The 26,761-nt window shown below is 33.2% G+C and overlaps 1 protein-coding gene across 7 annotated transcripts in view; it reads left to right on the forward strand.

The window, feature by feature from the left end:
* Positions 1–26,761, forward strand: part of FANCM (FA complementation group M) — a 765,839-nt gene that overhangs the window by 550,611 nt on the left and 188,467 nt on the right. For 5 of the 7 annotated variants that reach the window (XM_072962981.1, XM_072962983.1, XM_072962982.1 and 2 more), the window contains one exon: positions 11,452–11,529. The gene's annotated coding sequence lies outside the window, so the exon portion shown is untranslated. Of the gene's footprint in view, positions 1–11,451; positions 11,530–16,302; positions 16,459–16,746; positions 17,390–26,761 lie in introns of those variants that run through there. The other 2 variants (XM_072962986.1, XM_072962988.1) reach the window with 2 other exon arrangements.

Genomic DNA, 26,761 nt, shown 5'->3' on the forward strand with positions numbered 1-26,761 from the left:
TCCAGAGCATCAAGCCTTATGCCTAATGAGTAAAAGCAACCATTCACATTTATGATTAAGCAAGCAAGTGTATGACCATGGCCATCAACAATGTACTTTGGTATCTATGATCTCATGTGATGCTCATAAAATTCCTATGAAAAATACTGAGTAGACATAAATTTTAATCCCAGTTTACCAAGGAGATACTGACATTCAGAGAGGAAAATAATTTTTTCACAACTGCCACTACTATAAATACATCATGAAGTGGAACTTAAACAAGATTTCTGGACTACAGAGCTTGATTTTCTTCCTCTTTTCCACAGCTCTGATTAGACTTGGTCCTTAAGTCCTAACATGCTTGAGGGTCAGAGTTCACTTTTCAAAGGTATTTGTGTAAATGAACGTTCATTATTCCACTGTAACTAATAGCAATCATGTTTTGGGTTCTGCGTCATTCAATATTATTGCCTGTATTGGGGTCTTGCTTAAATTCACCAGTTCCCTCTTCAAAACATAAACAAACTTAATGAAAATGTATTTAAGTTTGTTTGGGTAACACAAATCCTGGCTTCCCTGAATACATCAGTATTTGCAAAGGCTAATCTAAGTGCAGCATTTGGACTTTAATCACTGAAATTCCACATTCCTTGTGAAGCCGAAATGTGAAAGGTGTGACCTAATTTCTCTGTGGAGCTGTTTATTCAATTAAACTGATTGGCTTTCTGGAATTAAAATGTGAATATATGCAGGTTTGACTGAATTAAACATCTCTTTAACTTGTATTTGTCTATATTAGTTTTAGGTTGAAAGACTAGAGAAAAAGACTTTCTTAAAATTACTTTATTTTTGAAAATAAGCTTTTTTTTTAACATCAGTTTGTTTTCTACCAAACAAAGGTAAATTAACAAGAAAATTAAAATCACCCTATGATGTGAAAATTATCAAACCTATATTTGCTTGCTCTGAAAGGCAAAATAATACTCAGGATTATAGCCGCATATGCAATGTTTATCTGACATTGACATTCAGCTGTGTTTAAGACATTGCCATATTATATAAAATTATATTGAAATTAGAAATCTGATTTGAAATTTTGTGTTCATGTAGTCACCCTCAGTTTCTCCTTAAATATTTATAATGGAAATGAAAAACAGGACTTTACCACTCTGCAGATGAACTTTAAAAAAGCCTGTGCAAGTAGGCACTTAGAGCAGTGCTTTGCACTGATAGGGTCTTTGTACAAAGTTAAATATGGTAAAAGACTCAATTTATGAGGCACAGATGTCACCAAAAGATAGAATAATTATGACTCTTTTGTCCATAAATAATCAAGCATCAAAAATGTAAAGCAAAATATCAAAGGATTAATACATAGAAATAATTGTAGTGGGAAACATTGACAATACCTCTCCATATTTTTGTTATTTAAAGTAGATAAAAATAAATGAGGATATAGAATTTTAACAATGTAATTAATCGGTTGAATTAAGTAGGTTAATATCAAAATTCATAAGCAACTATCGAAGATAAGACTTCTTTCTACCAGGAAACTTATTATGTGCTAGGGTGCTATGTTACTAGAAGAAAAAGAACAAGAAAGAAAAAAGGAAGATGAACTTAATTCCAAGTGCAATGGAAGACCTAGAAGGGTTTTAAACAGAGGCTTGAAACAATCTTACCTATTTTTCTATTTACTGTGTGATAATGGGTTAAAGAGAACTAGAAGTAGTCCAGGTTGAAAGATGGGGATGACTTGGATTTATGTGTTAGTAGTGGCACTGTTGAAGTCTAATTCTTAAAATATTTAAGGTAGCCACAACAGAATTGGATGTGGATTGTAAAGAAAAGACAGAAGCAAATATATCTCCAAAAACTTTGACTATTGCCACTCACTGAATGGTGCTGCCATTTAATTAGAGAATGAATTTCCAAAGTTGAGCAGGTTTTATTAAGAGGGGAAGGAATCATGGGGAAAAAAGGGATCAAGTTTAGATATAATAAATTTGAGCTGCATCTTAGCCTTCCAAGAGCAGAGGTTAAGTAGGGAATTAAATATGGAGTTCAGGAGGGAAAGGTTTGTGTTCCGAGATTTATTCTGGGACTCATTAGCATATACATGATACTTGCAGCCACAAGAATGGACGATCTCAACAAGAAAGTGAGTCCAGCTAGAGGAGAAAAGTAGATGCTAAGATAAGTCTTGGAGCACTCCAATTTTAAGTTTGAGAAGAGGATGTGGCATCTTGAAAAGACAGTTTAAGAAGTGTCACTAGTAGGTCAAAGAGCAAATTGGAAGAAAGTTTTTTGTCATTCAAGCTAATTTAAAACTACATATTTCAAGAAGGAGGAAGTATCAGCTATGCAAACATTGCTGAGAGTTAAAATAAGGTGATAACTAAGAAGAGAACATTGGATTTAGCAATGTAGAAGTCATTAATATTCTTGACATAAGCATGTTTGTTGGGATTGTGGGAATAAAGATTAATTAGGACAGATGTAAGAATAATGGAGAGAAGAAAGAATAGTGACGTTAAGTATGCATAACCCTTTTGAGAATGTTAAGTAGTGTGATGGAGGTTGAAATGGCTATGGAGTCATGGACAGCATTTTCTTAAGTTAAAAAGTATTATAGTATATTTGTAAGCTTATGGGAGTGATCCAGAGAGGGGAAAAAAATATCTAATGAAGTAGAGGAAGACAGAGCTATCTTCAAGAGAGAATTTTCAGGTAAATAAAATGAAATGGTATCAAGTACACACATAGGAAGGTCTTAATGGAACAGCAGCTGTCTATCCATTATGCCAGAGGGGAATGCGGAGTAACATGGGAACACACAAAGAAAGGTTTGGCAGTGGGAAAATGTAGATGTTTTCTTCTGGTAGCTTTTTCCCCCATAAAATAATTAGGGCATTGTTAAGGGTAAGAAGTAAAAAGTTTTGAAAAAAAGGTTACATACTGATCAATTGATGTAAATGTTCTGACCAGAGGCTCATAGAAACCTTACCGTATATTTTTCCTTGGGCAATGATTTAGTAGTCACTATTTCAGCATTCTTGGCAACTTTATAGAACAAAACTTCTATGAATAACAAGAATCAACTGTATTTTATATGTAGTTAATATGTTCTTTGAATGGTAAGGCTCTAAAAGCAACAGTTCTCACCATACAAGCACCCAAGAAACATAGTACCTATTAGCCTTTCTTTAGGAATCCACTACATATGAATTTTATAAGTGTAATCAAAATAAGAAATGACTAGGAAAGGACAAGCAAATCGTTGGTGGTGAACATTTAGTGTAAGTATTGATCTAAGATTAAAACAAAAGTGGCATAAGGTTGGAATAATCATATGTAAATATATGCTGCGACATAGGGAAATAATGAAACTAAAAAAAAAATGGGGAGACAAAGGGAGAGAGAAAAGAAGCTCATATATTTTCATTCACGTAATAGATGAGAGATAAAAGATACCATTAAAATTCAAACACCAGAGAGTAAAATGACATAATAAAATAGAGGATTATGGACATAAAGATATACTACAAGAGCAAAAATATAAACCTTTTCATGAAAAAAGCTAAAAAATTTTTAAAAAATCATATAGAGAAAAAATAGCAATTATAATATACACTATCATTATAATAAAATAATATGACTGGGTTGAAATCAATCATATCAGTCATGTCAGTAAATATTAATGAGGTTAATTCATCTATTAAAAAAACTCCAATTAATTACGTGTTGCAATCAAAGTACGCCTAAAACAGTAAATCAGAAAGCCTTAACATAAGGATGGATGAAGATAGGCTAGGCAAAATAAACCATATGAGAGGGATTGCAATCCTAATATCAAAGTAGAATTTAAACTATAAAGTATTAAAGATCATGTAAAGGACAGTTTCTAGCACTAATTGCTATCATTCACATTGAAGATACCAGAGTTATGAATATCTGTGTGTCAAAAAACAAATCAGCTTCCTTTAAAAAAGAGAAACTGCAGCAGTTGTGAGATAAATGAGTAGAAACACTCTACTACAGTAAGGATTTCATACACTACTTTCAATGCAAGACAGATTTTAATATATATGTATGGATCTTAAATGATCTCACAAATTTGGAATCATACAAGGTCTTATCATTGTATCAGTTGTGAATTTCTGTGATTACATATTCTGCTTGATATGTCAAATTAAGTTTACTGATTAGAGCTACTGTGTGTGTGTGTGTGTGTGTTGTAACTTTAACTAGGTTCTGATTTGTCTGGCTCTTGCAATGGAAAGAAATGTCTATCATTCATCAAAATAAGATAGTCAACCTACATATTGGTTTCTGCCCCAAATAATTTAATTATTATTCCCAATTAATCCTTCTAATTCATTCTAGTTCTCAAGTAGCATAAAATTCCTCATGGGAAAAGCTGAGTTAAGCACATCAATTGGCTTAAAAAAAAGAAGTGACCAGTTTAGATTCACACTGCACTTCAGAATATCAACATGCACATTTTAATAGCTCCTCAGACTCTTCTATGTGTACGACGCTGTATCATGCTGTGCACTGATCCAAAGTGACATTTCAAAGTCTTTTTTGCTTTCTCAGTACCTTTCTTGCTATAGTGTCTGATGGTTACAAGAAATACTGCCAGACTTTCTGAGAACTATCTGTCACCAGCCAGTCAGATGAATGCAGAATCAGATAATTTAAATCGTGTACATGCTGAACAAAAGATAATCCAATTTGGGAATGGGAGTGGGGAAAAATGGTCACTCCAGTTCTGATAAGATCCACAGCAACAAATTCTACATTTTCCTATTGGATAAAATAATACATTAGACATCATGAAACCTCATTCATAGTCACATAGAAAAATTAATAGTTATTCTGAATAACAATTTTAAGGCCACATTACCATCATTGGAGCCTCTAAAGAATAAAAATTGGGCAGGAGACCTTTTTCTTCATCTTTAGGAGATTTCTCATGAGGATTTCCAGAACAGACTTCAGGTTATATGAAAACATTATACAGAAACAAACTGGAATTATGTATTAACATGTGTATTTTTATTCTTTCTACATAATCCCAATCATGACCTTTCTTTCAACAGTAAAAGAGATCACCAAACCCTCTTTACCCTTAATGAAGTTACGTCTGTTTCTTTTATGTATTACCCTCCTCTTCTTTTCTTTTTCGTTCTTTGTGTTTCTCCACCTTTGGCCATTTTTTTTTCCTTTCTGATTCATTTTTTCCCCTCTTTTCTCTTGAAGTTGACTGTCTCTAATCTGACCTTATCCCTCTAACCTTACTTCTCCTGTATCCCATTGATTGATTTCTGAGCATGTGCTATGTATCTGTTCTTCTGTTATTGAATTCCCTTTGCATGGATGCCTTGACCCATAACTATTTGTGACATTATCAGTCCTGATAATCTCTCAGATCCCTAAAGCAAAGGCACCTGATGATTATCTCTCCTCTTTTTGCCCTCCTAATATGCTCACTTCCTGCTTCTTGCATGTATATTTTGTTTTGTTCCTTATTGTTTTATATCTGTACATTTCCCATTCCCAAATAGAGAGATGGGGCAATTTTATATTTATTCTCAAAAGTTGGATTAATCATGTGTTTAGTAGATATTTTTTAATGTTATAAGGCTCAACAATTCTGTCATAATGCCATAAATGAAATATATCCATAGTAATTAATCATTTGGCACAATTTTAATAGAATCCAAGATATCATTGATCTCTGACTTGAGGAAAAAGACTGGTAAGTAGTATTAAAAGCAAAATGTAATGGCAAGGAACTTGTCTCTAATGTGCTTCTGATGTTTGAGAACTATTGAATTTCTAGGGAAAAAATAAACTAGGCAATTTACATAAAATTAAAATACTTTCTAATTTCCTTATTTTTCTCCTGTTGGATGCATTCATTCCTTGGGTACTAAGCCCTCTCAACAGCAGAGCCTAGGTTAGAGGGTTGAGAAGTAGGTGTTTTCCCAGTTGCTCGTTAGATGTAAGAGGACCACGCCCACTTGACCATATACTCCACCTTATGGGATAATATTTCAGTATTCCAATGTGTATTCCAGGGGCACTGAAGTCAAATCTTCAATATGCTAGTGAATCTTTCAGTAAGACCAGATGTTTTTGATGATGAGAAATGTGTCAGTGAATTTGATTGATTATCAGTTAATTTTCTCACTTTTTATTTTCCTATAAAACAAACGATACTGTTGGGAGAATATAACTGTGAATAAGCTTAAAGTAAGTCCATTAGTGATCATACTGGCAAGAATGTCAGCATAGAAGGCAATTCATATTCAGAATAGGTATATTTCAGTGAAGAAATATTGCCACTCCTTCCGTGATGGACTGTTCATGGTGGGGACAGTTATTGAGAGAAAGTCTGTATTATTGACTCCATACATAGCTTCCTTATGAGTGAACTGGGATTTTGTTCATGAGCCCTAGAGAAACAGTGGAATGACTGCTGAAGGATGCTGACTGACATCTACAGAACTGGCCATCTTATTCATTGGATTATTGAGTACGTCATCTTTAGTGATGATCTGTTGGTGAGTCTTCACATAGTACATAAATATTCTCAAACATTGATCCAATTCTAGAGCGCCATCCACTAATTTTCCCCAAAAACCAGTCTTGCCATCTTATTACTTCCCTACCTAAATATCTGGCCAAGTTATTAGATCCCTGCATATCACATCATTCTTAGTATCACTCTGGTTCTGCAAACTATTATGGTTATTAAATCACTTAAGCCCTACCTAACACACACACACACACACACACACACATATACAGCAACTCCTGATACACTTGGTAGTATTGTAAAGTCATTGCTGGGATATAACAGAATCATATAGGTCAGTAAATAATTCTGAGTTTTAAATAATTTTAATAAAATGAATATAATTTTATCTCCCTAAGTTCATCCATATGTACTGTTAAGATTCTAGTTAGAGGAGATGCTAGGAAGAAGAAATAATTATGTGGGTAGATTTTGGTTTTGTTTTTTGCTTAGTTTTTGTCATTCTTAGTTTGTCATTCTTCTTTGGTTTGTATTGTGAAACAGATTGGCTAAGCTCTTGCTGCTCAGGTAGCTCCTCTGTGCTCATGGTGCGCCTGTCACAGGTCCGCACTAGAGAAGCAATAGTAGCATTATTTGATTGTTCCTTTGATTGTTACACTGCCTGTTGTGCTGCTCTAGTAAAGGTGCTTTATTTCCTTCTGATGGGAATGAAAAGAGCAGAAGCTGCTTATTTCTGCCCCAAATCGAGATTCCTTTTCCTGCTGATTTGTTTATATTTTAGATTCTGTGATGTCTGACGAGATTGGGCGCATTCAGGGTGGTATGGCCGTAGACATATTCTGTGATATCTGGATGCTACCTTGTGACCACGATTTTAACTGTCACACTATACAGAGTTAAAAGATACTACTATGCAAAACCAGTAAACATAACATGAACATTAGTTATATAATTTATCTAGTAAATATATTTTAAAGCTCTGTGCTATGTTATGACAAAATTAATAATCTAGTAAGAGTGATGGGGAAAAGTTTAAATAAATAACAGTTATACAAGGTAAAATAGATGTCCCACAAAAGAGGCGCAGCAATTATGGTTTGAACTACAATTGTGGTAGTGAGAACTGAGACAAACTAGTTAGAATCTTTGTGAAGAGTAGACTGGGGAAGGAGATGAGTCAGATTGCTAAGAGAGTAGATCTTAATGTTCTCACCACACACACACACACACACACACACACACACACGCACAGATGCTAATTAAGTTAGGTGATGGTGTTAACTAACCTTATTATAGTAATCATTTTGTAACATATGCGTGTATCACATCATCATATTGTATACCCTAAACTTACACAATGCTACATGTCAATTATATCTCAATAAAGCTGGAGGAAAATGGGAAGAAAAAGCAAATGGCATGCTACTAAGAGAAATTTCACTTTGAACTGAACTTAAGCAAAGAAGACATATAGATATCAAATAAGCACATTAAATGATGCTTAGTATCATTAGACATTATAGAAATGCAAACTAAAACCATAATAAGTAACCAATGCATATGTAGTGGAATGGCAAAAGCAAATGAACCAAAATGACTAAACAATCTACTGGAGAAGATGCAGAGCAGCTGGAACTCGCACACAATGCTGATGGGAATGCAAAATTATATGGCCACTCTGGAAAACAGTTTGCAGTTTAGCAGTTTCTTAGACAGTTAAACATACATTTACAGTGCAGTTCAACAAATCTACTCCTAGGTATTTGTCCAAGTAAAACGTTAACCTATATCTACAGAAAAACTACTTATAGAAGTTTTATTTGTAGGACACTCCCAGAAACAACCCAGAGTCCCTCAGCTCTAGGAAACGGATAAACAAACTGTGTACATCCAAACAATGGAATACCCCTCAGCAATAAAAGTAATGAACTACTTAGATAAGCAAAGCATGAGTGAATCTCAAAGGCATTATGCAAAGTAAAGGAAACCAGACTAAAATGATGACATAGTGTGTTATTACACCTACGTGATGTTCTGGAAAAAGCAAAACTGTCTAATGTGAGAAATAGATCAGTGGTTTCCTGAGGTTAAGGTTGGGCTTAAAGTTTCACTTGTAAGTGATAGGAGGAGGGAACATGAGGAGAAATAATGGAATTGTTCTATATCTTGATTGTGATGGTAGCTACATGACTACAGGTTTGTGAAAACTCATAAAAGGAATGGATTTTCTTATATGTAAATGAAAAGGGAATTGAGGCTTAGAGTGTTAAGACCTGTTCGGGGTCACTTGATTCTTCGTTATTACAGATAGGACTTCAATTCTAAAATCCTGTTTTTTTTTTCCCCCCTGGACTTCAGGAAAACTGCACCTTCTTGTCCTCAAACCCTCCCTGTAAAGTAAAAAAGCCATTAATTGTTTGGACCATCGGTCTTATGATTTCTAAGGGATGGCTCAACAGAAGAAAAAATAAGACAATAAAATCATACTTAACAGGAGTATTTGTGAAAAATCAGTGAGCTGTTCACTGTGCATTTATATATTGTACACTCTAGCATGCTACATTTTAATCAAAATATTAAAACATTAAGGAATTCAAAATTCAGGAAGGTTTGTTGTGAGTATTCAGGAGGTTTTGGATGTATGGAGTATGAGGACCTGACCACACATCTTAGTATGTATCCAGCAGGCAATAGGAAGTGGGAGTTTTCAATCAATAATTGCATCAGTGGTATTAATTTTGGAGTTTCATTTTGACATGAAGACAAAAATATGGATGAGATTGCTGAGAAGGGCAAGTAGCAGGGCTTCTCAAAGCAGAGTAGTTTCTTAACCTAGGGTTCCTAGAGTGTTTTTGATTTAAAGACTGTGTTTCAAGTGTTCTTGAACCCCTTTAAAATAGGCAAACTTTTGTGTGTATTTTGAGTGTATGCGTTTTTCTGGGTTTCTACTCTGAAGAATCCTTTGATAGAGAAAGAGCAGAGAGGGCTGAACATAGAGCCAGGAGAATCTACGTTTAAGGGGTAGGTTAAGGGAAAGGGACTAACAAAAGAGAGGGAGCAAAAGCTGGAAGGGAGGTAGGAGGCAGAACAAGGTGTACAGTAACAAGGCTCAATAAAGACAAAGTCAAAATTCAAGGGAAGAAATCAGTAATTTCAATCAACAGTTACTTTTTCAAGAAAGTTAAAGACCAAGAAAAGAAAGTATTTTCAAATTTGACAGTTAGACACTCATTCTAGACCATTAAGAAGATAGATGCAGGAGAGTTATTTTTAAAAAAGCCATGTGGTATGCAGTTAAGGGTTAACCGGTAGAAGAAAATAGAGGTCCTGTGACTAGTCTACTCTATGAGGAATTTACCAGTCAAAGTCAAGTGAGCAAGAGCAGGCCACATATTGAGAAATGTTAGGATTTAAGAAATGTTTTTTAAATCAAGGGAGTATATTATGTGATTGTTTACAGGAAGAAGGGAAGAATGGAAGCAATACATTAAAGATGTTAGAGTAACTACCAGAGAAAAGACATGATGGAATCACAGATAAAGGTCAAGGGGTGATATTTGCTGAAGACAAGGAATACTTTTTTACAAACAGCACTGAACAAGAAAATGCAGCAAAGACGGGGGAAGATTTGATGAAAGAGCCAGGAAATCTAACGTTTTATGTTGGATGGCTTTGATTTCTTTAGTAAATAGGAGACAGTGTTGTCTGTTGAATGTTAAGAATGAACATGAGTTTGTATGCTAAAAGAGAGTGAAGAAGTATTAAACAGTTGCTGTGAAACTGGGGTAAAATAGGGATGCAGAAATGATGAGGAATAGGAGGTTATATAAATTAAATTATACATATCATATAATGTGTATCACACATGAGGGAAAGTCGATTTCGTTCAATACTCACTTTATCAGCACTTCCAATAATTAAGAACAGAATTTTCTATAATGCCTTACATATTTGAATTTACTAATATATTTGATTAAATATAAAAAGTAGCTGTAAGTCCAACCATACTTATTTGTTTTACATGTGATGAGTTTAATTACATAATATATTTTTAAAGAATGAAAGGCCTCAAATATATGATATGATTCTATAGTAACTATTTCCTCTTGATTAAGGCTGTGTTTGACAGTGATTTATTGAAGGGTTTTATAAACCAGAGAGTTCATAAAGTTACTAGATGGGTCTCACGTTAGGAATATCATAGTAAATTTCTGCTGTATCTGAAGAAAGCTATGTGAGGGAACTGATCAATATTCATAGAATTTGAAGAGCATAATTTTGTAAGTGTTAATTTAAAGATAGAGTGTGACAAAATATCTCATAATTTGTTTAATTAAAAAATAAATATAACAATTTGCATTAAAGAACTAAATATAAATAATCCCTTGTGCCCCTTTGTAAATATGTTGGTGATTCTGAAGCAAAATAATCTCTTATAATTTTTTTTCTGATTTACATTGAAAAGGAGACAGACTAGAAGAACCAAGTTCACTTTTAAAGATAATTATATTAGCTCTCATTTTATTCATACTTACAATTTAAATTTTAAAACTCAGTGTTAGAGGAATAGTTCTTAGCAATAAAAAGGAATGAAGTATTGATACATGATACAATTTGGATGAACCTCAAAAATAATATGTGAAGATGATGAAGCCAGATGCAGGAAGATCCCATATTGTATTATTCCATTTATCTGGTATGTCCACAGTAGGGAAATACACAGAGAACAGAAAGTAGACTTGTCATTGCCTGGGGCTAAGCAGAGGAATAGAGAAATGTAGACAGGGGATTTATTTTCACTGTTGATTTTATGATAATAAGATCATTATGTTTTGTGCTATGTTCCACTCAAAATCTTTTTACAGGAGCAGATCTGTAGGGCCTGGGAGATTTTTGCTGAGTTTATATATTTTCAATTTTAGGGAAAGACAAGCAATTAAGTCAGTATCATTTGATGGGATAAAGGAAATTTCTTCATTTTATCAGGACCTCCTCTATTGGTAAGTTTGCTTGTTGCTTTTAAATATAAAGTCAGTGGACTCAGATTGAACTTCACATATCATAAAGGAGTATCAAAATTTCCATTATATATATTTTGTGATCATTAAACAAAATGATGGAACATTTTCAGATGGGCAAATTTTCTGTAAGTGTTACACAGATTTTCCTGAAACTTGAGCAGTCTGGAAACATTTGTAGTTCGCAGACACACTAGTATTTGTATGAGTGGATGTCATAAACAGGTTGTTCATCAGTTTTCCATTGTTCTTGTTAAGGGGATTAAAATGCTTAGATTTCAAATTTCTTGACTAATATTTCTGTCCACTCCTTAATATATAGTTCATGTGGTTTTGCTAATTGCTGACATCTTCAGTCATTGCATGTTGTTGGCTAAAGGATTTTCTACAACTTGGATTTTCTGTGAACATAAAAACTTTGTTTACAAAATGCACCTGAAAACTTGTCAAGCCAGGTGTTCTATTAGAGAATCTGGTTCACACATGGAAGAGCCAATTAACTAATTAATTAGTTAATTTATTAATGTTGATCATTCAAACTAAGGGTTTTCAAATTCTTAAGTTACTGCAGTATTTTAAACTGAGTAATTTGTTTTCAAGCAAAAATTCTTAGTGAATATTTTTTATGTGATTATTACTGTGAAAGGCTGGAGGAGATGGGAAGAGTGGTGGGCCCAAGGCAGCAGGAGATATAAGAAGGAATAAGGGTGATGGCATGTGTCATGAGCTGATCTTGGATTTTGGCATAAACAGATCTGGGTTTGAATTCTGGTTCTGCTGGTTTCCGGCTCTGTTGTGTGACTATGGGCAATTTATTTAATCATCATAAGCTTTAATAAAAAGCTTAATAAAATCGACCTGCCAGAGTAGTAGTGAACATAATGCGAAAGAGTGTCTGGCACATGGTTGAGGTAAGGAAATCTTAAGGATAGTGGAAATGTTCTAAAATTGGATTGAGATGATGGTTGCACAACTCTGTGGGCTTACTAAAAATCTTTGAATTGTTTACTTAAAACCAGTGAATTTGATGGTATATAGATTATATCTCAATAAACTGTTTTTAAAAAAAAAACCCTAGGTGGTAGCAAATCCATATGGCATATATCATGCATAAGATTGAAATAAGTGAGTGAAATGAAGAAGAAATTTTATAATAGCATTAGACTGGGATTGTTCGTTCAAAGGAATAGTCATGCAGAACACCAACATAGAACTTCCTTTCACCACTTTTCTAGTAGTTAAACCAGCACTCTCCATTAAGGTATAAGTATACATGTGTATGTAAACACCTTTCTTTGGTTTAATATGGCTGCCATTCTTTCTTTCAGAAGTTTGCATATAGGTTATCCTTTTCCTTAGAATAGAATTGAATAAATTATCCTTTAACTGGGTAGAAATTCATTACAGATTCTGCTTTAATTGCACAGAGGAGACTTTGCTGGATATATAAGCTTTTCACAGGAGTAGAAATACCCAAGAATGAAGATGAGCCAGTAATGAATGAGCTTGCTAAACTGACCTGTTGTGTAAAGATAACCATAATTTTCACAGAGCCATTACCATTTTTAAAAAATCAATAGAAAAAAAAGATAAATGTGGAATGAAGAATACAGTGATGCCCAAGAATTTATGGATTTTTTTGTTTACTGCTAGCTAATATTAACTTCAAATTGTGTTATCACAGTAGACTGGCATACATTCCAAATTTTATTAATGGCAATTGTATTTTGCCCAAAATATGTCTGAAAGAGAACAGAAAATATATTTCTACATAGGGTTAAATTGTGGTGTCTAATAACTGTTTGATGCTGAAAGTCAAATGTGGTCCTGCTTCATCCCATTCACCTTTCCCACCTGCCTGTCAGAGTGTGGCACCTTCTCACATGGCATGAGATTCCCTCCACTGAAGTCATTGTTTTGCTTTCATCAACACAATATGATCATTGTCTCCAAAAGGCTCTCGGAAAAATACATGCGCTATGTTAGTGGCAAAGTCCTCTAGCTTTTGTCACTTAGTGCTTTTTGCATACTCTTTTAGAAAGATAGGTAGTTGTCATGGAAGGTACAGAGACTGTAGTCTTGGGAGGCAGATATTTTATTGGGCAGGAAGAAGTTTCTAGATAACAGCATTGGGAAAAAATGTTGACCAAGGCTGTGGGAATTTCTCAGTGCAGACCCTGATACTAAAGAAAATTCTAGAAAGAGACATAGGATTCCAGAATGAGAAGAATATTTGTAAGTCTACACTAGATTGCTAAATATATTATTGCAAAGTTTATGAGTGATCTGGAATTAAATATGCTAACTGTGCAAAACAATGTAAGTCAAAGTTTTAAAAAACAGCAACAATCCAAATCAGTCACAAAAGAAATGAAAATCTGAGAGTTTTTTTCTGATTTAAGTTGTAACAGTTCATTAGTCTTTGAAGGAATTAGAATTGTGCCCACTAAAGAAATATCATCTATGCAGATTTTAATTCAATTATCTCAAACAAGGAACATTGACTTACAAAACAGCTGAATCTGCATAAATGACAGCTTTCCAATATATATATATTAAGAACCCCATTCAAATGGTCAGCTCACAATAGTATTTAGAATATTTTTGCATGTAACTAATCCTTGGTAAAAAGTGGCAGCTATTATACTAAAAATCAGCTGTTCCCCAAGTGTCATCCAAGATTGTCTTATAGTTGAGGCTGTTGATTGTATGTCCTAAATTTTTTTCAGTGAAAAATCATATACATTTTGTTTTATATAGTAGAATTCTGTAGTCTTAATTCTTCACTCTAATAGTCAAGCCAGTTTTCTTTTGTGGGAATAAATTGATTCTTTTCAGAGTTATTTCTAGATCTAAAATATGTTCACCCTCCATATAATGAGACTATAAATCGGGCTTCCAGACTTTCACAACAGAAGTTTTCTTCCACATATTGCTTCATAGTTTCTTCATTTGACAACATTAAAACACAGCACTTAACTTACTTGTCATATAATTTAATCATGAATTAACTACAATCCTAGAGTTGTTAAGGGCTGTTTTAAAATAATTAACATTTAGCAAAGTTTACTAACTCTTGATAGCTCTTTCAATTTATGCTTTTTTATTTTTTATATTTTGCTCAGCAGTTGCATAGTACTTTTGATACATCTGATGTTATTTTAAGCATAATCATTACCCCCATTTTATAAATGGAAAAAGGAAACACAGAAATGTTAAGTAAGCTTTTTAAGGCCACTAAAGTTAGTACATGATGAAACTAGTCTAGTTCAAGGACATGTGCACTTAACCTCAAACTTAAGATACATTAAGTATGATCATCAGTAAATTTTATATATTTAACATATTATATATCTCTATCTCTATTGATACAGTTTTAGATCCCTGGAAGATTTTCTTCATTGAAAAATGGTCTATGTGTTTACTATCTACTTTTGTAGATAATTGATACATAGAATGTACATTTAAGCAATGCTTCCATGTATTTTGTAAAACCATAGCTGGGAAAATTACTCAAAACTTTATCAACTGACAGTTTGAATTTTGTAAAATTTTGGCAGAAATCTGTTAAATAATTGCTCAAGAAATATTAATGGAAGCTTACACTGCTAGGTTTTTGAGCTATAAGACTGCACATAACAGTTTTAACTCACTATTTATTTGAGAGCTCTCTCAAAATATCTGTGAAGCTTAGGCCATTTTTTCCGTAATAATCCTAAGGAAACATTGGCTTACAAATGTCACCAGTTGTAAAGAAAAAAAAAATCTCCGTGGGGAAAAAATGAAAAATACTGGATTAAATAAAATGTAGAGGTTTGCATTTTTCCTTTTCTCTTTTCCTTATTTTTTAAAGGATCTTTTATAGCTTCATTTGTATAGCAATGTGGATTTTCGAAAGAGTGACAGACATGTCACGCAGAATATCCCAAAGTACCCTTTGAGCACAGGACCCTTTTAATCTGTGCAAATGTATGTGCACGTGTGTGTCTGTGTGTTTCCTAGGAGAGAGAATTGATGTTTCAATAGTTGATAAAACTCATTAGCTATTTATAATATTACACTCTAGAGGAAAGTAAATCAAGTAGCTTTTTAAAAGTTTCTTTTGTGGACACTAGGGTAATAATTGAAAAAATATAATTTCTTTCCAGTTTTTCAGGTGGATTTAGGATTTAAAGTTGATCGGGACAGCTAAGATGTGAACACATGGAAAGACATTGTAGTAGCTCACAGGTTATTCCAAAGATGCACCAAGCTGTAGTCAGGCTCCTTTGAGCCCTCATCTCTCCTAGGTCTCAATCCTGGCCCCATACTGTCTTTGGCCTGTCTAGGCTCAGTTTTAGCAAGATCCTGCTGAGTCAGTTTAGCAAGAATTCTCCCACCCTTTATATCTGATCACCCTTGATATTTGATCAAGTCCCTTTGACCCAACCTTACTACCTAAGTGCTTTGCCTGTCTTTGGCAAGAATCCTGTTAGACCATTTTAGCAAGAAGCGTCCTACCCTGGATGACTCCTCTTAGCAATTTTCCATCCCCTGACCCCCTCATTCTTCTTGTTGGCTATAAGTCCACAGCTGTCTTGGCTATTTTCAGAGTTGAGCCCCATCTCTCTTCCCTAGTGCAATGCCAGTATTGAAATAGTCTTGAATAAAGTCATCCTTAGCATTTTTATGTGTCAGAATAGTACTTTCTTTAACAGATATGTAGTATGTCTTTTTATACCTGACGTGGACGAAAGTGTTTTCTTTTCTTTTGAGATACATGTGAAAAGACTTCAGTGACACCTCTGCATAACACACTTGCTAGACAGGATGAAGCATTGTACTCAAGAAAGAAGTCAGTGGGGATGAAGGGACAATTTTCTATAATCAACTATTGTAAAATATACAGTGGAAGACATATCACACTGAAAGGTATAACATTTTCTCTGAATTGATTATATATTAGAATTAACAGCTGAATGGACATTCGAAATAACCAAGCTTGATATATTTAATAATTATAACCTCTGAGCTCTCACTATTTTCTAGGTTTTGTATTCAGCACTATATATATATATATATATATATATATATGTATTCTAATGCAAACCTTACAACAGTATTTTGTGATAAGTACCATTATTATCATCTCCATTTTGTTACACAGACATGGTGAACAGTTTTCCAATGTCTTTTTCCAATATCTTTATCCAATACCAGGTGTAACATGATTCTCGAGAATTTGAAGGAACAGTCATTTCAAGTGAAACAATAAGAAATGAATTCATAGGACCTGGAATTTGAGACGAAATTTGACACAGTAAAGAATGAGACCTTGGCAGCATGTGTGTGTTTGGTGAATTTCTCTCTGAAGGGGCATATGGCAACCTGCCAATGCCAAGTGAAAAGTAGGCTCTTTGAATTGAGTGTGTGTATTCAAATGATGAGGTACTTGCCAGTCATTATAAAAGCCCAAATTTCTTGCTGATTCATTTGGGGAAAAAAAAATCACAAAGTCAAAAAAAACAGGGGATGAAACTCCAGTGAATTTATGAGACAAGCAAGGGAATTTGAGGGAGCAGGTGGTATTCTGCCAAGTTTTTTTAATTCTCTTTGAAAAAGAATAGGTGAAATAGAGAGTGAACAACTGTACAGATGTAATTAAAGCAAAGTATTTAATTTTCTAAATGATGACTAATGAAATAAAATGATAAGCTGCTATTATGGAATGAAAATTAATGATTTTGAAAGATTTGGGGGACCGATCAATATGGCTTTAAATTAAATTTTAAGAAAAGAGGTATAAAATTCTAGCTAAAACTACAAAACTATGTATTAGAAAATACAGATATGTTTGGCTACCTGTTTCCAAAACCCCCAAGTCACCCGGGATCTGGTTAATGACCCATACTTACTCTACCATAGGTTCTAAGACCATAGGTTCTTAGATGCAATGGAACAAGTCCTAGACCAGTACCTCAAAACTCTAAATTAACTTGACTTGGCTAATATCATCTCTCTTTTTAGCCTAGTTCCAAAGTGGGCCCTTCCTCTGTTCTTTATCAAACCTTGTAAAGTAATTAGATTACCAATGTAGTCCTTAATGTCAGAATGACCTGATTTCAAAATCTGGGCATTTCATTTTCCAGTGATTTGAGGAAACTTAAGCTTAGAAGAAATTATTGATCACAATTTTAAATTATCCCAATTCTCCATTATGATCTTTTGTTCTCCCCTAGAACCCTATGCATATTTCTAGTTTAATCATTATCATATTGGAAATGATATGTTTGTTAAACTATCGTTTCTACTACATGTAAGCTTTTTGAAGGGAGAGACACAATGTTTTTGCTTCTATTTTGTCTATCTAGTGCAAGCATCACGTTGCTTCTATTAAATACTTGATAAATGCTTTTGAAAATAAATTGAGTCATTAATAATTGGTTTTTTCCCTAAAAGCTACCATCTTTGGTAGAATTAGTAGAAAAGGACTGTCCTTATCATTGATATTAAGTGCCTTTATGTACCTGCTATTGTCAAATTATATTAGCAGTAGCGGTTTTAGTTCTGGAAATCAGCTTTGAATAGGAATCTTGATGAATGAGAAAGCCTTGAGAGCTAGGTAACCAGGATGAAGAGAGAGTCCGTGAAAGGAATGGTGGAGGGATCTGTCCTATAAAGGCATGAGTCTAGTACTAAAATTCATGGAGTAAAGGGAATATAACATGTGTCTGTATTCCTCTAAAGACAGCTGTGAGAAAGCCTCAGCTCAATATTAAGAGAATTGTAAACAAAACGTATTGTGCTAGATTGATTACAGAATGTTTCAATTATTTCCTTCCTTTTATCCATAACTTTTTCAATGTGACTTTTCAACTCATTCCTTCAAGAGGTGCAGTCTTTTTTTCCCCTTTATTCCTTGAATCTGAACGGGCCTTTGACTTGCTTTTTCTAATAGACTGTGGCAGAAGTGATGACGTGTCAGTTATCAATTTAGTCATAAAAGAGAAGTGGCTCAGATAACTTCAGTAATTAAGAAAAAAGATGAAAAAGATAGAATTTCAAGGATTATTTTTAAGTAGTAGGTAGGTAAGCTGTACCCTGGGTGAAAGTTGAACTGTTTACAGCTTTTTTTGGTTTTAACATTGTGCACATAATGAAATAATGCAGCAGCCTCCACTTGGTATCTCCATTGCTCAAATTGTGCTTAAACTAGAAAAGCAAGCAAAACTCTTATCCTCACACTAGCTCTAACACTCCTTAGCCTAACAAGTCTATCAAAGAGAAAACAGTTTAAATCTTTCATGCATATCTGCTGGACTTGCATATAGCCAGCTTGACCTTGATCACTCTATAAAACAGGGGGCAAGGACTAGATGAAGTCGAGGACTAGCGTGTCTGTTACTAATGTCTTGGGTTAAATTTAAATCACGTAAAGTGTTTGCACAGATAATCACTTATTAAATTGCCTCAGTGTAAAAATATAGCCTAAGATATAGATTACTATGTGTTATAAAATGCTCATTTTTCTAAAACTAATGATAATATTAAACAATTTATATTAATGTATAAAACTTACCTATTAAAAATGAAGTTGCCATATTTTAAAATATTTGATTCATTTTTATGCATTTGCACATTCCTTTTAGAATTTTTGAAAAATAGCCTTATATAAATGAGATTATATGTAGCATGGTATAAATATCTCTTCCATTTAAAAAATTTTGTTGCAAAATATTTAATATGATTGAGATTGCTTAGGAATTTTTGCAATTCTCTTTATTAGATTATCCTTCTAGGATTTGATTCAACATCACATGACATATTTTGTAAATCAAAAACCAATCTTCATTAAAATAATAAATGTATTTTTAATAGCTTTATTTGTTGTCTGAAATGTCTACTTCTTAAACATTGGAGATGTAGTTTAGAGTATATCCTCAATTGTTGCTCTCTTTACTGCAACTGAACGGTTAAGATAAACTAACACCTATAATGTGGCTTACAAATTGTTCTCAGACTTATTTTGTTTTTACAACACATTTGTGAGATAGGTGTTACGGCACTTTAAAGAGGTATAGACAAAGGCTTAAAGAGATTGACCTTTATAACACGATTGCTTTTATAATAAATATCAGACCCTTTTGATTAAAACGTATTCCTTTTCTTATCTAGAAGAAAAAAAAAACCTTTGTATGTGTCACTTACCACATCAAGGAATGATAAAGCTGGATGGATTTTCACCAAATGTAAACAGCAAGTTTGACATTGTCTGACTTAAACTGTGGCTGTGGTGTCGTGCACAATACTCCTGGTGGGGAGGCTGAGGACAGAGGCCTCAGGGAGAGAAGCAGGCACTGCTGAGCAGTGTTGGGGTTGATTAGGGATGGAGCTGTTTTCCTCTTGGGCACCAGGGAGCCTCATAGCAGTGCTCCAGGGTGTTTAGCAGCAGGCATTTATTTATTTAAAGACAAGTAATGTTTCTCATTAGTAACACTGAGGATGTCAACTAGCAATATATAAGGATTTTTACTCCTCCTTAAGACAAGATTTTCAAAAACGATTTTTGCATGTAAAAACCATTTTTCTTTACAGTGGAAGATACTTATATGTTTGCTAAGTCTCTTGTGCTCACAGCATATTCTCTTTTTATTCTTAAAAAGGGAAATATGCTGTGACATTAATGTCTTAAAATCATTGTGAGCTTTGAGACATCCCTGAAAAATACCAAATGCATGCAGTTCCTTTTGGAGTATTGAATATTTTGAAGAATATAAAAGTCAACAACAATTCCATCTTGTTCTTGTAGCCTGACTATGACTCAGAACATAAAAACAAAAATTATGAGACTGCACTCATATTTCATGGCAGCCCACTTATGAGGGAGCAAAAGTTAGTTGGTTACTCATTCAGGCAGCATTTAATCAGAGACTGTTTTCACTCCTGCAATATCAAATTTTAATACGTGAGAGTTGACTTTATTAAGTAAAGTAGTTTTCATTTTACATTCAAAATCAATCAAATACCCTCTGGCAAACATTGACCTTTCAAATGTATTTTAGAAGGAAAGAGGCAAAAAAAAAAATGTACACAGTATACTTTGTGAGTACAATGGAACTTATTTAGACATGATTAACAAATTATCGAGGGAAACACTAAATACAACATATCTAAATAATTCATGAGTCGAGAAACAAATCACAAGGTAATTAGAATATATTTTGATCTGGATGACCAGAATATACAACATATCAAAATATGTAGTTTGCTACTAATGCACTGCTTAGGGGAAAATTTATAGTTTTACATGATTAGATTAAGAAGAAGGAAACCCCTAAATTAATGGCCTAAGAATTCTTCCTCCAGAAGCTAGAAACAAGGGCAAAGTGAAACCAAAGTAAGTGTCAGAAAACCATGTAGAAAGTTTGATTTGAGACATACTGTGGTATCTTCTCTATCCTAATGCGAATTTAACCATTAGATTAATTCTACTGTTGACATTATTTCCTCAATGGTTTTTGTTAAAATAAATCAGTAAGTGGATTGGCACATGCTAAAATATAGATGCTGCCTCTATACTATTTACCACTTTCAGAGAGAGTAAAAGTAATAAAGGTGTAATATAATAGTGGAATTTGAACAACCAGGGAGCAAAAGCTAGCAAGAAACAGCATTATTAGTACCTTTGAGACAACCTAAAAGACAAAATTTTTTTCAAACTTATGACTCAAAGAAGCAGAATAGAGTTCTTGGACTCTAGAAACTAGACTGCCACTATTTGAAAGCCACTTTCTCACTTTATAGCTATGTGACCTTAAGCAATTTATAAAAGTGCCTCACTTTTCTTGTATGTAATGTGTACATAATATTACTATGAAAACTAAACAAGTATTATTTGTAAAGTGCTTTAAAATGACCCTGGCACAAAATGAACCTCTATAAGTTTTCATTAAATTTTTTGAAATTTAAATAAAAACTAGAGACTGTAGTTACCAGTATTCAATTAATGTATGATTCGATAGAGTGTGTGGTTTAAAATCCATAAAAAATAACGTACAGTAATGTAAACTAACACAAATCATCCTTGGAAGTAACTATTATATCTCAGATATAAGAATACTTCCCCTTAAGCAAGTTCTATCCTGTAAGTTGGTCATTATTTAAGCTTTGTGGGTTGCTATGCAAATTGGGGCAGGCAGATATCCAATATAGCAGTTTTCCTGTGTTTAGTGCAAAATGAAGATTCATCAGTAAAACCAATAAACAAACAGTATGGCAGGCATCAAGACTGGCACCTAGTTTTCTGCAAATCACATCAATTGATTAATTATATTGTCTCCTAGATAAAAAGAGACCACCTTTCAGTTTTCATCAAAATTTTGTAGGTTTCAGAATTCATTAACATAGGGTTCTTGTTGTTATTAGGGATGGTACTCACTTATTGAACACCTGGAGTTTTAAAAAAGCATGTTAAAAATTGTTGGTTATCCCTCTTGGAGTGAAAAGGACTTTTGTGAGACTTTTATTATCACTTAATATAATTTAAAGTTTCAGATTAAGATATTAGAAAGTAAAGACACCTGAAAATCCATAGGACAGTTTTTGAAATATTGTTCTAGTGTGTATTTCCCTGAGTGACGTGCTTTGGTGCATTGATTAAACGTGGTCTGCCAAATTAATTTTAATACTTCCAATTTTCTAGTTTTTAAGATTTGTAATCCAAATTCAGCCTTTATGAATGTCAGAAACACAAACTTCTAACAACTGCCTGAGGCGTATAAGTGCCTTTGTTAAAGTTTGAAAATCGAGGTAAAAATTAATTCCAGTCATAAAGGATGAATTCCCTGGTGCATTTTAATGACTGACAGAGGTAAGAGGATAAATACAATATTAATTTTATGAGTTTTTTATGCTTGAGTAAACATAAAAATTTGTAATTATATTTACAGGGCTTGGCTGTGTTGAAAGATAAGGGATATTACATTCATGCCTGATGGGAAAAAGACTGCACAAATTATGCAGCTTTTATATGTTAACAGAACTGTAATATAAGGAAATACAATGAAATGTTAATTAATTACAAGAAGTGCTATCTATGAATGTATTGCAGCAAGAAAATCTATATTGTTTAGGAATTGAAAATATTTTCATTTTTCTCCCTATTATAATTTCTACCATCATGCATAATATTGCATAATTAGTCTTTTGTATCAGGGATATAATTTTGATTTCAATAATCTTTATGCAGCTTTCCTAGACAGATAAAATATAAAACCGTGAGACTTAATTCTTAGTTTTTACATAGGCCATATCACCATTATTTACATTATAAATTATTAGTTAGATATTTTTTGTCTTGTAGTCTCTAATACTGTTAGTTCCAGGAAAATCAGACTTTTCTAAATGTGTTTTATGAATGTATTTATTGTTGTAATGTCTTTTTCTGTAGTTGCATTTGTGTATGTAACAAGCACAACATTTAAGATAGTCAACTTAGTAAAAAATAAATCAATATTCTCGATGTTGATCCTTTTTAAAGACTACAGCCAATGTAGAATAGCTTTAAAGATATATTACAAAAAATGATGAAAATAAGTAAAATGTTAGAAGAGTCTCATTCAGACCTGCAGATTTAAACTATTCTTTGATTAGTGCATGTGTGTTATCTAATGAAGACCCATTGGACTAGTCTATCATACTTGTAATATAACTGCCTGCTTTGATATATCTTGAATGTAAACAGGACAAAGTCTTCTAAATGTGGTGGTTCTGTGTTTGACAATAATAGGTATTGTACAAACAGCATTAATTCAGTCAACAAACCTTCTGAGTGCTCTAACCTATACGCAAAGGATTTTTATAGGTTACAGAGGCAAATGAAACTAAGTCACCTTGAGCTGTCTGGGAATGCTGAATATAAAACAAAATCAGGATGAGGTTATTTTTAAAGAAAAGTGAAAATCCTGTGCAATTTGAATGCTTTGTTGATTTGATTTGTTTAAATGGATCCATATCTTTTGCATTTGCTTTTAAAATTCAAATAGTCGTTTCTAGTCTGATTAAGCTGAATAGAGTTACTTTATGGGTAGGTGTTTCAAATTTTATCATTTTTTGAATAATATAGTCTTGTGAATGAGCAAAGCAATAGATTTAGTAGAGATACGGTGTTTGGATTTTCTATTTTCTGGTTCATAAAGTAACGTTCTATATGATTTTAATATTTCTGGATATAACTTAGAAGTTTACGTATGGTCAGATGTTACCAAGGTTACAATAATTTTTAATTTTGAAATACATTTCTAACATGCACATTTGATTCCATTGGCTAATAGTAGTTATATATAGATAGATATGGATATAGATATAGATATCTGTATTTTGTTTTTGCTTTACTTACTGATTATGTCTAACAATAACTGTTAGCTGACAATCATACTCTAATTTAAGCAGCTCTTCCCATGAAGCTAGTGACTCACTGGCTTGATTTAGGGACTGAAAGATGAATTATTCTATTTATCAAAATTTGAAACTGCCTCAATTTTTTCTTTTTTGTAATTGGGTGTTAGTGAGGTGGCCTATATATGTGATAAAAGGAGATTGACAACATGCAACTCTTTGAAATTAACATTGACAGGCTTCCATGCTAAACAGAATTGAAGCACTGAAACCAGCATTATCCCCTGCCTTTGGGTCTGTGATTTCTAGTGTTCCCATATGTACCGACAGCCGGTTTAGTGTGGGACTCAGCTGGTGTATTCTTTCTCAACTGATCTTCTTAGGTAACTGAAAAGTTCCCATGTATAAGCAGGCTGTGTAAATTCCTACCATATATGCTGTAAACACTCCATTGCTTATATATATTTGCTCCATTCCTTAACCTATGCATAACTTCTCAGCTATGACAAGAGATAAGCTGCTTTACCATTTCATAGTTATCTTTTGGTGTTTTAAAATGCATTATCTAAAATGATCAGAAAGTTCAAAACTGCAGTTAAGAGAAACTCAGAAAAAGTAAAGACTAATTTATAGATTTTTCTGAAATTTGGTCACCCTTTTAAAGACTCACTTTAAATTAATTGCCAGTTTCTGATTAACTGATTGGCAGACATCTAGGAACGCATGAAGCACAAGGTATGAACATTTGGCGTTTTCTTCACTGGACTCCTGCCTTCCAGACTGTATTGGAGCTCTATTCATCTTCACTATAACACAACCTGCAAAATGAGTATTTCTGTGTTGAATTGGTTTTCATACAGAGCTGCTTTCAAGATGATTTTCTTTCTGCACTAGGAATTCAATGAGTTTGTTATTAATTATTATTGTAACACAATATATCCATGCAAAATTCTGAGAACGCTCAGCAGCTGTCGAGGGTTCATATGTTTGAAGCAGCAAATCCATGAGCTTAGAGGACCTTCCGTTTGGATATAAGTGTGTGGCATCTCTTAGCAATTTTAGATTAGGCATTCGAGTTGGTTGTACTTAAGTCAAGAATATGTTGTATGATTCTGAAAGTTTATAAGTAGATTCAGGCAACTAAAAGCTGTTAAAAACTTGACATTTTTACCCAATTAAGATAGTTTTAAAAATGTATTTTATAATTCTATAAAATGTAGGCAACAAAGAAGTTATATAGTTGACCCTTGAACAACAGGAGCTTGAACTGTGTGGGTCCACTTATTACATAGATTTTTTTTTCAGTAAATATAGTACCTGTATTTTTATTTTAGAGATCTTTACATTAACTAAGTGTGGGGAAAAGTTTGTATATGATTAGAGATCACAGTATGTGGAATCAAAAGAGTTGGGGTTTGAGTTCTGATTCTGTCCAGACTGTTTCAACCCCCTGCCCTTGGGTGAGTCATCAGTTCATTTGTTTTTGAGGCAGAGAGAGCAGTGCTAGGAATTTCGACTGAGCTAGTGTCTGTCCTTATCCTCCCTGCCCCACATTGTTCAAGGGTCAGCTGTGTAAGTACATGTATCATCCCCACATTCCATCACCTAGAAACAACTATTAACATTTGATGACCATACTCCTATACTTCTTTTTATGCATATACACAGAAAGTTATAAATAGGTAAAATAATTTGACTAAATTACTAGAATTTTTTCCGAAAGTGTTAAAGCTTTGTTTAATGGCATTTAAAAGAAGAAAAAACAATGAAATTAAGCTTTATAAATTGCTGTCTTTAGATAATGTTTTCCTTGCAATAGGAGATACTAGTTTCTAAAACATCTCTCTAATTGTAAAAATATATGACACATATTAGCTGACTGAGATAATTAATTTTCCTTTCTCTAAATAATTTTTTTTTTAGTTTGGAGCAGATATCTGCTGTCTTCCAGTATGAAATAAAAGGAACTGAATATCTATTTACCTGTACCTTCTTTGTGCTATAGCCTTTTTTTAAATTTTTAAAACCTTGTATTTATTTTTTTACCATAAATCTTCTAATAATTTTCCAATATATATTTACTCTTTTAATCTTGCTAGGGTTTATGATATTTGCGTGTTGTTTGCAATCATTATTCGTGTATTTGTTTAGCCTTATTTCCAATAATTTAAAATAATTTGCTACTGTTTTTCCCCATGTTTTCCCCACATGCTTTTGCTCCAATATTCATGCATAGGTGTTATTTAAGTTCTTTTGGTTATTACTCATCTTTGAATAATGGTGAATCTATTTGGGATATTGTTAAAATAATGTAGAAAGGGAAGGGTTAATGGAAGCATGAGTAGTTCTAATTAGAGTTTATCTGGGACATTTTTTTCATGAAATGCTTTGACCTTTGTCAGATGCTTTTGACATTTCAGTTTGGGGCCACCATGCCTCACAGAGATACTCCTTAATTCACACACCCTCTGGTTGTGATCTGTGGCTCAGAGGTTTTTCCTTTATCTTTTTTCCTTCTTTATCTAGACACTTCTCTTACTATGTTTAGAACTTAAAATTTTCCATTTGAGCGTATTAATACTCTTGAAATAGCAAGGAAAAGAACATGATGGGAAGATGATTAATTAGAAATAAAACATTTAGTAAGATAAATTCTACTGATTTTTGAGAATATTTTAAGAGAACAGATCTATCTTATAAACACATATTTAGAACTAAAATATATAAATTAGTTTAAATGATCGTGCTATAGAATTTGTCAAACAGTTTGATCTGGATTCAATTTAACATACAGGAAGAATTATTGTTATTATTTTGTTTCAATATTATGACAACGTTA

The sequence above is a fragment of the Vicugna pacos genome, chromosome 6, assembly GCF_048564905.1.
Source record: "Vicugna pacos chromosome 6, VicPac4, whole genome shotgun sequence".
NCBI classification, from domain to species: domain Eukaryota; kingdom Metazoa; phylum Chordata; class Mammalia; order Artiodactyla; family Camelidae; genus Vicugna; species Vicugna pacos.